The sequence below is a fragment of the Rhinatrema bivittatum genome, chromosome 6 (assembly GCF_901001135.1).
Source record: "Rhinatrema bivittatum chromosome 6, aRhiBiv1.1, whole genome shotgun sequence".
Classification (NCBI taxonomy): domain Eukaryota; kingdom Metazoa; phylum Chordata; class Amphibia; order Gymnophiona; family Rhinatrematidae; genus Rhinatrema; species Rhinatrema bivittatum.
In genome coordinates this window covers 68,174,481-68,190,240 of record NC_042620.1, presented here as the reverse complement: position 1 = coordinate 68,190,240, position 15,760 = coordinate 68,174,481, and positions in this window count along the sequence as shown.

The following is a 15,760-nucleotide window of genomic DNA, read 5'->3' as shown; positions in this document are numbered from 1 at the left end:
ATACTAAATGGCCTTAGCAAGCATAGTAACCTTTAGTTATCATGCTCAATGGCCTTAGCATTCATGATAATCTTTAAACTTTTAAAGCAAGAGTAGCCAACCTATAGCTTGGGAGCCACATGTGAGTTATTCATGTGTAAAAGGTGGCTCTTGTTCTCATATCCCCGTGATATTTTAGTACCATTGCAGCGGGGAGGGGCTAGAATAGGAAGCACACTTACCAAAACAAAGCAGAGAAAAGCCTGTCTGCTCTCTGCTCAGCCTCCTGTCCTCCCAGTTTGATGACTGTGATAGGAACTGGAGGAAAGATTTGGAACAGGGACCAGAGGCTTTTTTCAATTTTCCGTGCTCTGTCCCTCACCCTCTGTCTGTAACCAGAGAGTGAGGCTAAAGTTGACAAGACAGTAAAGTCAGTCAGCTCCCTGCTCCAGCTCTCCCCATCCTATCCATAACCCTCCTCTTCCTACCACCTCAACCATCACCTTCTTATAAGTACATAGGAATTGACATTCTGGCTCAGACCGAGGGTCCATCAAACCCAGCACCTGGTTTCCAACAGTAGCCAATCCAAATCACAAGTATCTGGCAAACCCCTAAACATTAAATAGATCCCAAGATACTTATGCCAGTAATAATAGGTGGCTATTCCCTAAGTCAGCTTTATACATAGCTGTTTATGGATTTCTCCTCCAGGAACTTGTAAACCTTTTTAAAACTCAGCTATGCTAAATGCATTAACCACATCCTTTGGCAATTAATTCCACCACCATTACTACCACCTGCTACCTGGAGTAGAGGGGTTCTTCTCTGTTCTGCTGTCTGGAAGGGAGAGGCTAGAGTGAAAAAATGGCCCAGGCTCAGCAGAGCACTGTGCTCTCAGGACTTGAGATTCAGCTAACAGAGTTCCAGAAAGGCCAGAGTGATTTATGGTGAGCAAAAGGGAGTGAATATTTAGGGGCAGGGGGAATATGAAAAATAGTGAATGTTAGAAGAGGTGAGGAGTATGAATGCTTGGGAGAAGAGTGGTGCAAGAGGAGGTGAATGCCTCTGAAAAAAAGCACAAGACTTGGGTCAGGAGTTGTTAATTTGGCGAAACTTAGCCTCTGCCATTTTATTATGGGGATTGTGGAGTGTTATGCTTGGACTACAGAAAAGGAATCTGATGATGAAGGGGTGAGAGGATTGAGACTATTGGATACAGAGTGTAAGGCTGGACTAATGTAGACAGGATGTGGAGAGTGAGAGAGGGGGGAAAGACTGAAAGAGACTGGTGGGGATGAAGGGTCTTCACTGAGAACCCCAACCCCTGAAAATGTGAGACTCATTTGGTACTGTTCCTTCCGATTCCATGGCTCTTGGTGAATAAAGGTTGGCCATCCCTACTCTAAAGTAACATAGTAAATGAGACATTTAATTTGAAAGCTAACTATAACTTCTTGTGGTAAAAGAAATGGCACACTTTAGGGATCATGAGTGTTTCATAAAAAGGAAGTATATTCAGAAGCACATAGGGCAGGCAATTTTCAAAGTCATTTTTCTAGTTGTGTCACAATAACTCGATAGTTTGAGAAAAGAAAACCTAAAGAGACAGAAAGCCATGGTGATTGACAACATCTCCCTTCCATTGTGCTGTAAAATGTATCTCTTAGGGGAGTGAACAGTTAATGGCCAGTCCATCTCATGCAATAACTCAGAACTGGTACTCTGTAGCTGCTCTTACAGATGATCGTGGATGTGGATTCAAACATCATCTTCCAGGCTTCACTTGGAAATATCGCCATGAGTCTATGTGATGTGTGTTTCTGTTGTATTGGCAGTGATCAATATGTATAGCAAAAGTTTTTGTATTTCATTTTTTTTTTTAAATTACTGCCTGGCTTAGAATTGAGCCTAGATGCAGAAGGAAAACAAATCTGATACTAGCAGGTTGACTTTTAAGAAATAGATCCCAGGAGGCAAAGGACATTTGGAGACAAATGGTAGACAATAGGAATTAGGGTCAAAGCACCAGTAAATAACTGTTAGACAATTGAACATATCAAGCCAGCAACCACTTAGATTCAGTACTACAAAAAAGCCTTTGCAGAACTTGGTGGCAGAAGAGACTTATAAGCTGGCTGTCATAGTGTGTCTTGGCCATTCCTATTGCACTATGGTTGTCAGTTCATACTTGCCTCCATAAACTAAAAGGAAGTAGCAATGATGAGGGTGATCAGATGAAAAATGAAAGGTGATAGTGGCAAAGAGAGAAAGATAGAGGCCATTACCTTATAATGATTGTTGCTGCGCTGTTTTTGTGAGAGGGAGGTCTTCCCAGTGTTGGGAGCAGGGCTGGTGCAAGGGTAGTAGGGGCCCTAAGCGACTTCTGCTTTGTGCCCACCCTCCCCATTTGCATTGTGCCACACACCCCTTCCCCTCGTTCATGCCGGTCTCGGGCCCGACTCCTATTACCTCGTACATGTCGCCCACTGTATGCTTCCAGGGCCACCAGCAGTGCATGCTGCTCTCAGCCTGAAAAATCTCTACTCCTCCGCTGTGAGCGGCTCCTCTCGTGGCATCATCTGGCTGCTCTTCGGTGCCTCCTAAGGGTCAGCGCCATAGGTGACCACCTAAGTTCACATGATGGACGTGCCAACCCTGGTTGGGAGTCATTAAAGACGACAGTTAAAATTGCATGTTTATGCATGTTTTAAAAGGAATTATACCTATAAATGTAATACATATAATAGAAATTTTAAAAACTTAACTTTTCACTCAAACTTTTCTTGTTCAATAAGGTTGCTGCATAAGTATGCGTTAGGTACTTGCCTACCGATTCAGTAATTTCAATTTGATGTTTAACATGGTTTAGTTTGTTCTGTACTGTGGTGCTTGTCACTGTATATTTATTGATTTTTAATGTGTGAGTATATTAAACTCCGTCAAGATCAGTGGATTGAGAGAATATAGATGGTTAACATAAATAAATAAATCATTTAAGCATGTAGAGTATACTTACATGCTAATATTCTAAGACAATTCAATGACACATATTGTAGCAATTTTCAAATGCCCACTGACATGATTAAAGTACATTTACACATGTAAAACCCAATTTTAAGATTGTAAATGATTTTTAAAATCAGCCCCCATGTTTGGCTATATCAGACCACTGTCACCTGGATTACACTGCGCCACTAAAATGAGACAAAAGCAAAGAAATATGGCAAGGCAAGGGGTAGGGAGCATGCTTGGGCAAGGGAGAGAAGGGCAAAAGGAATGGTAGGAAGAACAGCTACACAACCAGATCTTGCTGGAGCAAGAGAGGCCTGGGCTGCATGAAGGCAGCAGCTATGTTGATGGAAGCCCTGGTTGCCACATGTTGGTAACCATGCTATGGCCATAGTCTGGTAAGCAAGCGTTTGATTAATTTTAGGTATTATTATATGATTTTGCAAAATGTTTTGTATGTGCCTAGGTTAAAGCATTGTTGGACTATTTTATATTGCATGTTCTGTATATTTATTTTTATTTTGTAATCTCCCCAGTATGGTTTTACTAGGATGAGCAATTATGTGCTGTTAGCATTTTCTAATTGCTAATTATGATAAATATCTCCTTAAATATAAATCGCCAAAATCTGAGCCATATCTTGCTCAGTTTGGATTTCCATTTCTGAATCAACTGGTGAATGGTAAAAAGTTAGCTGGTGATATCCTTAACTGCTAAGTGCTAAAATATTGCTCTCTATACACTGCACTAACAATTAAATTTTAAATTGCTGATGCATGTAAAAACCATGAGATATGCACGGGGCTGGGCCATGTGCTCGCCACGGGCATTTTAGAATGCCTGCGGCCACGCACATATCTCACGGTTTGTGTAGAAGACCCAGCTGTGCAAAAAGGGGCAGGCCAAGGAAGGGCCAGTTGCAGGGTCTTGCTGGGGTCCCTCCAGGACAGTGCCATTAGGTACTGTGTTGGTGAAGCACGTGCTGGCAGCCGGATGGGGGGAGTAGGTAAGCATGTGACATCATCCAGGGGCACCACAGGGCTTTTCCCACTGCAGGCCATTTAAATCAGGTAGTGTTGAATGCATGTGTGCCTAAGGAAGCAGCACGTCCTGACGTGTAGAGCCCTGGTGGTGCCTTGCCGCATCAGCACATGGCATTCTGCCGTGAGGAGAGCTGGAGTGTTTCGGGTGCTTCGGAAGCCAGTGTGGGTGGTCTGGCCAGGAGGGATACAGTGGTTCATGGGAGCAGCCTGCGGACTGCCAAACATGATATTTTGTATTTGATTATTTTCAAAAAGAAGAAATATGGGTAGTTTGTCTTTGAATAAATGCATAAAGTTAAAAATTCACTGTGTAGTTTATAACTACAAGGGCTTTTTGAAAATTGCCTGTGCAGTACATAGCAAGCTATTGTTGCACTGGAGGTGGACCCTTGGCCTGGCGAAGGATTGGTACGGCCCTCTGAGGGATCCCAGAGGGCGCCTGCCGCCAGGAGGCGGAGCACACAAGGAGACAGAGGCTAGCTGGAACTTCACCAATAACAAGGCTTGAGCCCTTGCATTCCCAGGCTGCCTGGGTTTAGGTGGGCCTCTGGGGGTCTCCCGGAGAGAAGACGAAGAGTAGAAATGCGTGGCTGATGGAGAACAGACAAGCTAGACCAGAACAGAGAGTACCGAAGACCACGGGTATGATGCAGGAACTGAAGGTCCTCCGGGCAGAGTAGGCAGCACCTAGTGGTCTAGCTCGAAGAAGGCCGCGGGCAGCGTCAAGCCAGGCGGACCTGGTGGTCACAGGAGAAGTGAAGAGAGTGTCCAAATGGAGTGCAAGGGTCAAAGCCAGGGTATCCGTCCGAGGAAGGTCAGCCAAAGCAAGGGCCAGTTCCAGATATCAGTCCAAACATGGTCAAAAGGCAAGCAAAGGTCAATTCCAGGTATCAGTCCAAGCGTAGTCAGAGGTAAGCCGAGGTCAGTACCGGGTATTAGTCTGAGAAAGGTACAACCTGGGTTGTGGAACAACTCAGGAATGAAGGAACACAGGAACAGGCACTGGAACACAGGAAGGACCATGGAAACACAGGAGCAAACACAAGAACACTAGAATGAGAACAGAAACACAGGAAAAGACGCAGGAACACTGGAACAAGCACTGGAACACTGGAACAAGCAGAGGAATGCAGGAATGAGGACGGCAACTAGCTCACACAATGGTGATGACCGGTTTGCCAAGGTGAGGAACTGGGGAAAAGGCCTTGCCTTAAGTAGTCGATTCAGGTGACATCATTCTGTACACTGCAGAGTGAGTTCCCGCCGTGGACCCTTTAAAGGGCCATGGGATCCACGCGTGAGCACTGGTGAGGGAGGACACCGAGGCCCTGCAAGACGCCTGCAGGGTGGCCTGGGAGGTTAAGGGCCCGGACGGAGCAGAAGACGCCGACGAGGAGTGCCGGGGTCGGCAGCGACTGGCTGTGGCTGCGGGAGAAGCTGAACCAGGGCCTGTTGGAGCACGAGTGAGGTGAGCAGGGCCGTCTGAGGTGGGACCATGGATGGAGCATGCAAGAGCTATTTCTGGTGTAAGCTAAATGACTTTAGCATGCATGCTAACTAGGGATGTGAATCGTTTTTGAACGATTAAAATTATCGTCAGATAATTTTAAAATTGTCCAAAATCGTTAGAGTGCACGATACAATACAAATGCCCCCGATTTATCGTCAGGGGCATTTGTATTGTATCGTTAAATAGGGCACGGGAAAACCGGCACACCAAAAAAACCCTAAAACCCACTGCGAACCTTTAGAACAAATCCCCCACCCTCCCGAACCCCCCCAAAATGTTTTAAATTACCTGGGGTCCAGTGGGGGGCTCCCGACGCGATCTCCCTCTCTCTCTGGCCACGGCTGCGTTGAGAAATGGCGCCGGTAGCCCTTTCCCCTTATCAAGCACATGATATCCCCTTTCCCCTTTGACAAGCACCAACCAGAGAGACCATATTACGCCCATCCTCCGCAATCTACACTGGTTACCAGTCAGTCACAGGGCTCTACACAAATCTCTAACTCTAATTCACAAATCAATTCATAACAACCTCCATCTCGACCTTGAATTCCCACTCTAAACTTACTCCACACTTCCAACAGACCAATGAGAGAAACCTACAAAGGAGCTCTACAAGCCCCGCCAGCTAAAGCCACACGACTCATCTCTACCAGGGACCGAGCTTTTTCTACAGCAGTTCCAGCCATTTGGAACAACCTCCCTGCAGATCTCAGAATGGAACCGTGCCTACCAACATTTAAAAAAAAACTCAAAACTTGGCTCTTCTTACAAGCCTTCCCTGATCCTTCAAACTTTCATTAGATAACTACTCAGATTATGAATATGAATTTCGAACTTCGCCACTCCAATTCTCACCTCATTCAATAGTTTGCTACCCTAATAAGCTAACTAGCTCTAGACCAGGCTCGGACATTTCACAATGTATATATAATTTAATACACTCTTAAGGCTTCTCTTTTTCCAGCTGAACCAGCTTCCAAGTTCAAGGTCCTTGTTATTATGTAACTTTTGCTTCTCTGCTCTTGTCTCCGCTAATTATAAAAAAGTTGTTCCTTATGTTACGTTATGTTATACTGTTCTACCCCTGTTCGATGTAAACCGACCTGATATGGTATTCAACCTTGAAGGTCGGTATAGAAAAATGTTAAATAAATAAATAAATAAATCATGTGACAGGGCAAAGGTAGCGCCGGCGCCATTTTGATTCCTGACCCCCACAAGACTTGCCAAAAGTCCAGCGGGGGTCCGGGAGCGACCTCCTGCGCGCGGGCCGTTTTGCCAATCTTCAAAATGGCGCCGGCGCTACCTTTGCCCTCACTATGTCATATGGGCGACCGTCGAGGTCAGGAGGCCCCCCCCCAAGCTAGCCAAAAGTCCCTGGGAGTCCAGCGGGGGTCCGGGGGTGATCTCCTGCACGCATGACGTCGGGAGCCAGGAACCAAAATGGCACCGGCGCTACCGTTGCCCTGTCTCATGATAAGGGCAAAGGGCCACCGGTGCCATTTCTCTCAACGCAGTCGTGGCCAGAGAGAAGGAGATCGCGTCGGGACCCCCCCACTGGACCCCAGGTAATTTAAAACATTTTTGGGGGATTCGGGAGGGTGGGGGATTTGTTTTAAAGGTTCGGGGTGGGTTTTAGGGTTTTTTTGATGTGCCGGTTTTCCCGCCCTCCCCCGATTTACAATTTTTAACGATTTTTAAAAATAAAAAACACGACAATCAGATTTCCCTCCCCCCCCCAGCCAAAATCGATCATTAAGATGATCGATCACACGATTCACACCCCTAATTTTTAGTACTAATATCTGAAAAGATTATGATGGTCATTTTTTTTTCTTTAATCTGAGCTCCTTTACCTCGCTTGCTTTTCTAAACTTACACCATTTATCTTCAAATTGCAAAGTGTAACTAGGAGCAGACTGTAATTCTGCCCTGGTTGGAATAGAGTGGTGGGAATCTATGTGCTCTCTCTATTTCAATGACAACATCTTACTCCCTCAATAAAAGAAATGCCACAGAATATCTGCACAAATGGGATTGCTCTACCTCCCTCTTAGCTCTCAAGTACTCCAACTATGCAGAGATTAGAAATCCTTGATCTGTCATCTAAGTCTTATAATTCTTTGTGAGAGTATTGCTTTGATCCTTAATTGAGTGCATCTCCTGATTTGTAGCAGGTTTTTTTTTTCCTTCAAGACCACTTATATGGTTTGTGACCTTTGTTAGCCTAGGCTGTATGGCATTCATTTTTTCATCAAGTGCATGTATAGAATGCTGTGCAAGTCTTTAATATCTGTTGCCATCCAATGTCATTCCTTATATTTCCAGAAAGACCTGCTTAAAACTCATTTTTGCTGTGTCTTTTACTTCCTTTTCCTTGGTCTTCCTGGAGCTGTATTTGTAAAAGACCTGGCTGTTAGGGATCTGCACGGTGGGCCTGACTTGCTGCCATATTAGGTTCCATGCTGCTGGACTCACTGTAAAATATGTTAGTTTTATTGCTGGTGGTGCTTCTGGCCCCTTTTATTGCCAAGGCCATAATCAACTTTGTTTCACTGTTTTTGAGCAGCTACAGGATATAAGCTGTATTACATTAGATACAGATCATGCGATGAACAGACCTCACACAGATGCATCCAACTTCATAGAAGCTCCTTCTACTTTTCTTTTTTTAATAAGTTAATTACTGTAAATAATGATTTATTGCATACAATAATATTTTTGAGTGAAATCCACCACAAATGAGCCATGGTTATGATATAGAATTCTCTAATTTCCTCTGAAAATAATGACAAATTGGGATGTTAGATGTTAGATGTTGCTGACAACCACATTTTGGTAACAATAAGAATAAAATGTATAACCCCTGTTTCCAAACGGTCACCTTCTCAGCCAGGGATGGTAACATTTAAAAAGCCACGTGGGCGTACATGTACGTTCAAATGCCAACTCACGTGAATGGGCGTAGGCATTTTATAACATATACATGTTATAAAATTGCCTGTATGTGCATACATGTGTATGTAATTTTATATGTGTGTGCACACAAATACCGCCTCTATCGAGTAAGTGGGGGGATTTTGCTAGGTAGACATGTCGACGCAAATATCTGTTTCCCCACTCCATTCCCAGTTTGCCTTGGTAAAGGATAGGACTTCCTAACCGCCTAGCTCGATAACCTCCCTTTTACCTATTAGACCTGACCCTTCAAACTTCGCTGACTGGCCTTGATTTTTTTATTTTAAACTTACATACCATCCATAGCAGACGTAAAGTTAGGTGGCAGGGGACCCTGGTGCCTGCTTGTGTGAGTAAATACTTATGCACGTACTTCAGGTTACAGACCCGGAACGTCTATATCCCGCCTATGCCCCACTCAGACACCACCCATTCCCCACCCCTTTCTGACTTCCGGATTTGTATGCGTAGTCAGGGCACCTCTTAAAATCTGTGTGGCACTTGTTGACCCGAGATACTCACATATCTCCCAACTATGGTGCACATAGGGCTTTTGAAGTCTTCCTTTAAGAGAGTAACTTATCTAACGTGAGGAAAATATCTCTCCTGGGCATCAGTTGGGGGTCAGACTAACCTGAAGCATCAAACTTGGCCAAGGACACACAAACCCCTATACCACAAAATAAGTCCAATGTTGTGTTCTAAACAAACAAAAAAAAGTTTATTTCAAAGAGTTCATCAATCAGTAAAAAAAAAAAGGTAGCATTGGAGAAACATTCAGAAATCTCTAATAATTGCTTCAATTTTGTATGGGTTTGCTTGGTTTTGATTGTTAATTAGAGATGTGCATCAGATGCCCGATCATTTCCGCTTTCGTTTTCGTGTAGCCACGGGAAAAGTTCGTATTCCCGCAGATCGGCATTTTTTTTTCGTATTGAATCGCTTTTGGTTTAGCACGCACTAACTGAAGTTAGTGCACACAAACTCCCGTTAGTGTGCACTAGCTCCCACTAGTGCATGCTAACATAAAACTGTTAGTGCGAGCTAATGTGAGTTAGCACGCACTAAACCGAAAAATGATTTTTCACAAAAATTCATGGAAAATGTGATCGTTTATCAGTTTAACTGATACTTGATGAATTAGGTAATATCGTACAATATTTTAATTCATCAAAAAAAATGATGCACATCCCTATTGTTAATAGTACTGCCTTTAACATAAGGATTGAAGGTGAACTGCATGGAGCAGCAGTTACTACCCATAACTGAAACATGGGGATATCTTGCACGGAGAGGCAGCTACTATCAAAAGAAATTTTCTGGGCAGACTGAATGGACTTTTTGGTCTTTTCCTGCCTTCATTATTAGTTTATTGTGTAATCCCACAGAAATCATTCTCCACAACAATCCCTTCTTCAGTCTACCTAGGCCCTCTGATTTAGTTACTCATCATGTCCTGATCAGCTCAAGGAAGAAAAACTCCTCTGTTTCTTTAGACAGGAATTCAGCTGAGCTCCATGGCAAGTTCTTCCTAGGCACAGTTTGCCTCCTTTTCCATGCAAGTGACCACCAAAGTGGAAATATTCTTATTTTTCTGTCACTCTTCTAAAATACCAACACATATCTTCTTTTCCCTCAGCCTTTTTGAGATGCTGGGAGAGTATCTATGCCTGACTCCTGCTTCCCCTCCCATAACCCCTGGACAGGCTGACAGCTACATCCTCCTTCTTTTACTGTGACTCTGGAGAAGCCCCAGCCCAGGTCTCAGCCAGGGTTTTTATAACCTCCCCCTAACCCATACCCATAGGAGCTGTACCAACTGTCAATCAAAGAGTTGGTTTTTTTTAACACCCACTGACCAAAAGATGACCTTTGATTCACTGGAACCTTCCCAACTCAAATTATAACACAACCCTTCTAGGCTTTCCCATAAGAAGAAATCACCTTCATACAATATATCATCAGTATTTTATATCCTGCACATTATCTGTGGCAAAAATAGTAATGAGAAAAGCCAAATAAATGTAGCTTTCAGATTCATGTTTGCCTGATTCTGGATGCAAATTTGATAAATTAATATTTAAGAAGTGTTAACAGTAAGTTTTCTGATACCTTGCTATGCCAGAAAAAAAACAGGATATATGGTTTATAGAACAGATAAACTAAACAGGAAAGCAAAATATGGCAATTTCTGGGAGTGGGTTAGAGAGTAAGTACTGAAATATGTAGGACTGGACACCAATGCTGAGACAACTGTGATTGGGAAATAAAATTTCTAAGAAAAGCATGGCTTTGAAAGCTGTTACAAACCTCCGGGGTAGGATCAGGAAATGGTTGCACAGATAAGAAAGTCTGTAAAATATTAATAATGACCATTGAGCCCTGCAGTTAATTTGACCTTGACTAGCAGAAGAAAAAAAAAAAAAACAGAGAAAAACTTCATGGTTTTGGAAGTTGTACAACATTTTTGCTTTTCATAGCTTGTATAACAACAGGATAAAGATGTTTCTGGTCTTATCCTTGAAACTAAGATAAATGTGCTAAGCATACCTAGTATGTTTGTGGGACAAAAAGGGGTACATTTTCCAAGACTTATGACGGATTTGTAAAATTGGCATATCTGTGTAGAGGTATCCAGTGTCGGGGTTAGCACATTTTCAGCAGGCCACATGTACACACATCATTCTGCTGCAGCATGGAAACGTTTGCACAGACAAAGAGGGCATTGGGAGGGCACACTGAGTCAAGGTCTGAAAGTACATGCACATACATATGTCATCAAACATGCACACATGCTTTTACCCCTGCCAATCCAGTCATGGAAATGAAATCGGACTTCTCTTGTCTGTAGTTTTTGGATGGGGTCCAGAGCAAGAGTTGGAGGGTGTGGATGAAATGGAGGAGAGACTAGGTCAACTGGTGGACGTCCGGGTGAACTAGTGGATATCTCAAGGAACTGGTGCTTCGAAGTGCACATACAAGTATTTTCATAAATATATTAACTGATGGTTATTATGTGATCATTACAATTATTTTGCATATAAAATATATATTTGCATACTTTAAATGTCTGTATAGGTGGCACTTCATACCTCATCGGCTGCATAAAATGAACTCATAAATCTCAAAGCTGTACTGGGATAGTTGGGAAAGGTAGGAAATTTCTCTCTAATTGATGGAATGCCCTTTGATTGAGATATCCTGGAAATAAATCATATTTAAATGTATGACATATCACAAAGTACCCTTTCCTATGATCCCCTGGTAATTCTGCCAGGGTGCCCTACACTTAAGGGGAATTATATTCGAAAATCCATGCATGAGATTACCAGGTAAATTTATTTGGATAACTTTATATGAATATTAAGCTGCATTTAAGTGGCAAATTAAATAGCTGAATATCCAGCTAAATCTACACATTTAAAATGTGACAGCGTAGATTTAGACCTGCTTTATGTGAAGTTGGGATTGCCTTGCTAAATATACCTAGTTAGCACTGAATATTGCGCTATCCAAATAAATTTGAAAACCTACCCCAGGAATGACTCCAATATGGCTCCTGTTTTTTTCCTGGTAAAATTTCACACACAAATTTAACTGGTATAAGGGGCCAAGTTTTTATTTTTATTTTTTCTAGAAATGTATCAGTATTTATTATAATAAACAAGAATGGAAGAAAATCAGTATAAAAAAATGACTCATTCTATTTCCACTGATTTTCTCCCATTTTTAATTATAATAAACACTGATACATTCCCAGGAAAAATAATATAAAATCTGAAAGTACTGTAAAAGTACTTTCTAACAAGATGCTATAAATTCCCTCATAAACCTTAGGCATCTTTTATGTCTATAAAAACAGAGTTCACCCTCCTAAATCAACCATACCTGATAAATGTACATTGACTGCAGGAAAACCCATGTATATTTACAGAACTTCCATACATTTGGCCATATTAAAAAGAGATGCTCTGGAGAGTTTCTTGGAGTCTTGGTTGAAAACTATTGAGTACATTTTACAGGGGTTCCATGCAGAAAAATAACATATATGAGTGTAAGTAGTAAATATTAGCATGCATGCTATTTTAGAAACATAAAAAGTATGCACATATTTTTTGTTTTGCACATACATTTTTCTGCCAAAAAGGGGACATTCCAGGGTGGGGTCAAGAAATACATGTGGTAGTTGCTATTTTATAAGAGATATACATGCCCAAATTCAAACATAATTAAAATTTCACACCTGCTAATTGAATAGCATAAGCAAAATAAGACTTGTCTGTTGTATGCAATTTGGGGGTTTGAGGCCTGGGTGAACTGGTGGGGGTTCAGAGTGAAGTGCTAGAGGGTCTGGGTGAAATGAATTTGGATTGGATAAACTGATGGAGGTATCAGTGAACTTGTGATCTGAAGTATGCATGTAAGTGTTTTTAAAATGGTATATTTGCATACTTTATATATTTGCATACTTTTTCTTACATGCGTTGTTTTTCCGTTATAATGTAAACCGAGATGATATGTAATTTCTTACATGAATCCTGGTATATAAAAATGTAAAATAAATAAATAATAAATAAATAAATAAATATAAAATACCTGCCTCGACGTATATATCAGGGTTATTACACTTACATGATATTTTTTTTCCATGTCTAACTTATATGCATTTATGTTTACAAACAGGTAGAGAAAGTAAATGCTTTCTTGTAGGGGTGTGCATGTGTTTTCGACGTATTGGCAATCCGCAACATATATGTCCCTATTCATTGTATTCGAGGGGTCACGAAACGTATGGCGAACCCCCACGAATACAACGTAACTAACGAATAAGCCCCCCCACCCTCCTGACCCTCCAAGACTTACCAAAAGTCCCTGGTGGTCCAGCGGGGGTCCTGGCGCGATCTCCTGCACTCAGGCTATCGGTTGCCGGTATTCAAAATGGCGCTGATAGCCTTTGCCCTCACTCTGTCACAGGGGCTACCAGAGCCATTGGTCGGCCCCTGTCACATGGTAGGAGCAATGGACGGCTGGCGTCATCTTGTGCTCCTACAAATCAAGAGAGCAGTGAGTCACTCTGGCTGACTAACTGAAGTTAGACTGTTTGTATTTCCCAAACCTCCCACCCCTTGCCCACCCACCCCTAGCTCATCCTTTAATTTATAGGCAGGTGCCACTTTCAATAAAAAAAAAAAAACAAAACCCACAACAACAAAAACTTTATTGAGAATTTGATCAGACCCCTGAAGGCCACTACCAGACATATAGTGAATTCACTAATACATTTGAAGGACATTAATTAGACACATTCCTACTCCCATAGCAACCTAAAACTCAACTAGGAACTGATTAAAATTGAGATGAAGGCAGGAGTCCAGCAACAAGAGGGGGGCTTCCCAGTCTTTTGCATCGAGTGTCATATGTATGAATTTTTACCCACTGGTGAGAAGTTGTACATGTGCATGCGATGCAAAGAGCTCCGGGGAGCCCAGGAGAGAGACCGTGAAGGGGCACCAACTCCTACCTACTGGACACAAAAGCTCCACGGAACATCAGGTACTGCTCAAAGACTTTGTCGCAAGAATTGATCCTCCTCCCTCCCGGTTGAGTGAGGGCGGAGTTTGACGCTGCAGGAGGAGTTCGTCTGCATATAAAATCGTACGCAGATGGGTTAAACTTTGGGAGCCCAGGAGAGAGAGCGTGAAGGGGCACCAACTCCTACCTACTGGAAACAAAAGCTCCACGGAACATCAGGTACTGCTCAAAGACTTTGTCGCAAGAATTGATCCTCCTCCCTCCCGGTTGAGTGAGGGCGGAGTTTGACGCTGCAGGAGGAGTTCATCTGCATATAAAATCATACGCAGACGGGTTAAACTTTGGGAGCCCAGGAGAGAGAGCGTGAAGGGGCACCAACTCCTACCTACTGGAAACAAAAGCTCCACGGAACATCAGGTACTGCTCAAAGACTTTGTCGCAAGAATTGATCCTCCTCCCTCCCGGATGAGTGAGGGCGGAGTTTGACGCTGCAGGAGGAGTTCGTCTGCATATAAAATCGTACGCAGACGGCGCATCGCCGCCGTCGGTGCGCGCTGCCTAAGCCGCGCGCCCCTTACGGAGCGCGCGGCTTGGACCGGCTTAGACCGGCGAAGACGGGAAGGTGCTCCCTCCTTTGAAGAGAAAAAAGAGTTGTTAAGCCCGCCGAGCGCTCAAACTCCATATTCTGAAGGCTTGCAGGAATAGTGAGCAGAAGTTTCAACTTGTGTTTTTGGGACACTATTTTGAAATTTTATGTGATATGCCGCATACAAAGCGGAAAGGGAGGGTGCGATCGGAAGCCTCGATACCGACGATGCCCTCCCCAGTACAAACAATCTTGACTAACTTCTACCCACCTGTAGATTTAGTAGCCCCGGAGTATCCCGTTATAGAGGTGGTGAGAGAGCAAACCCCACCCCTATTGGGAGAAGTAAGTCTGAGTCCCGGGGCACCAACTACTCCACCTCCCCCGAATAGCAGCATGACGGCTGAAGTTCCTGGCCCAGCTGATATACGGATTCCGTTAACACAGCTGAGTCTGATTGAGGCGAGCCCCAGAAGTATAATGCTGCAGAATCAAGATCAGGGAAGGGAAGATGGAACCCCATCCCTTAGAGAGGCGAGAGGATCTAGAGAAATCCTGGAAAGTTCCAGGATCTCAATATCATCAACTGAGTCGGTATTAAACCCTCCACTGAGGAACAGCTCAGGCCAGGCACCAGTCAGTGATTCTTTTTTGTCTCCAACGCCTGAGGCCCTACCCGGAAACCCCAAAACAGTAACTGTGGAAACGCTCTGGACTGCTATGAATACCTTGCAAAATAACATCATGATATTAAATAGTAGTATTAAGGAGATGCAAAATGTATTGACAAATTTAAATCCCATAGTAGTAAACTGTGGGGCGGTGTTAAATAAAGTGCAAGGGGATATATCCTCAATAGAAAAAGTTCAGGCATCTATTATTAAAGGTGAAATAGCTTTAAATAAAAAAGTGAAAGCCTTGGAAAACCAGGTTAGATATTTAAATTTAAGATGCGTGAATTTTCCTAAGTGTAGGATGGTATCCCCTAAGGAACAATTAAAAAAATATTTTTTGGAAATTTTAGCATGGCAACCAGATCAGTTACCATTAATAACAAATGTGTACTTTATTAATGAAAAAAGGATTAGCTACCAGGAACAGGTGGATAGATCTTTGAATATTACAGAGCTTATTGAGACA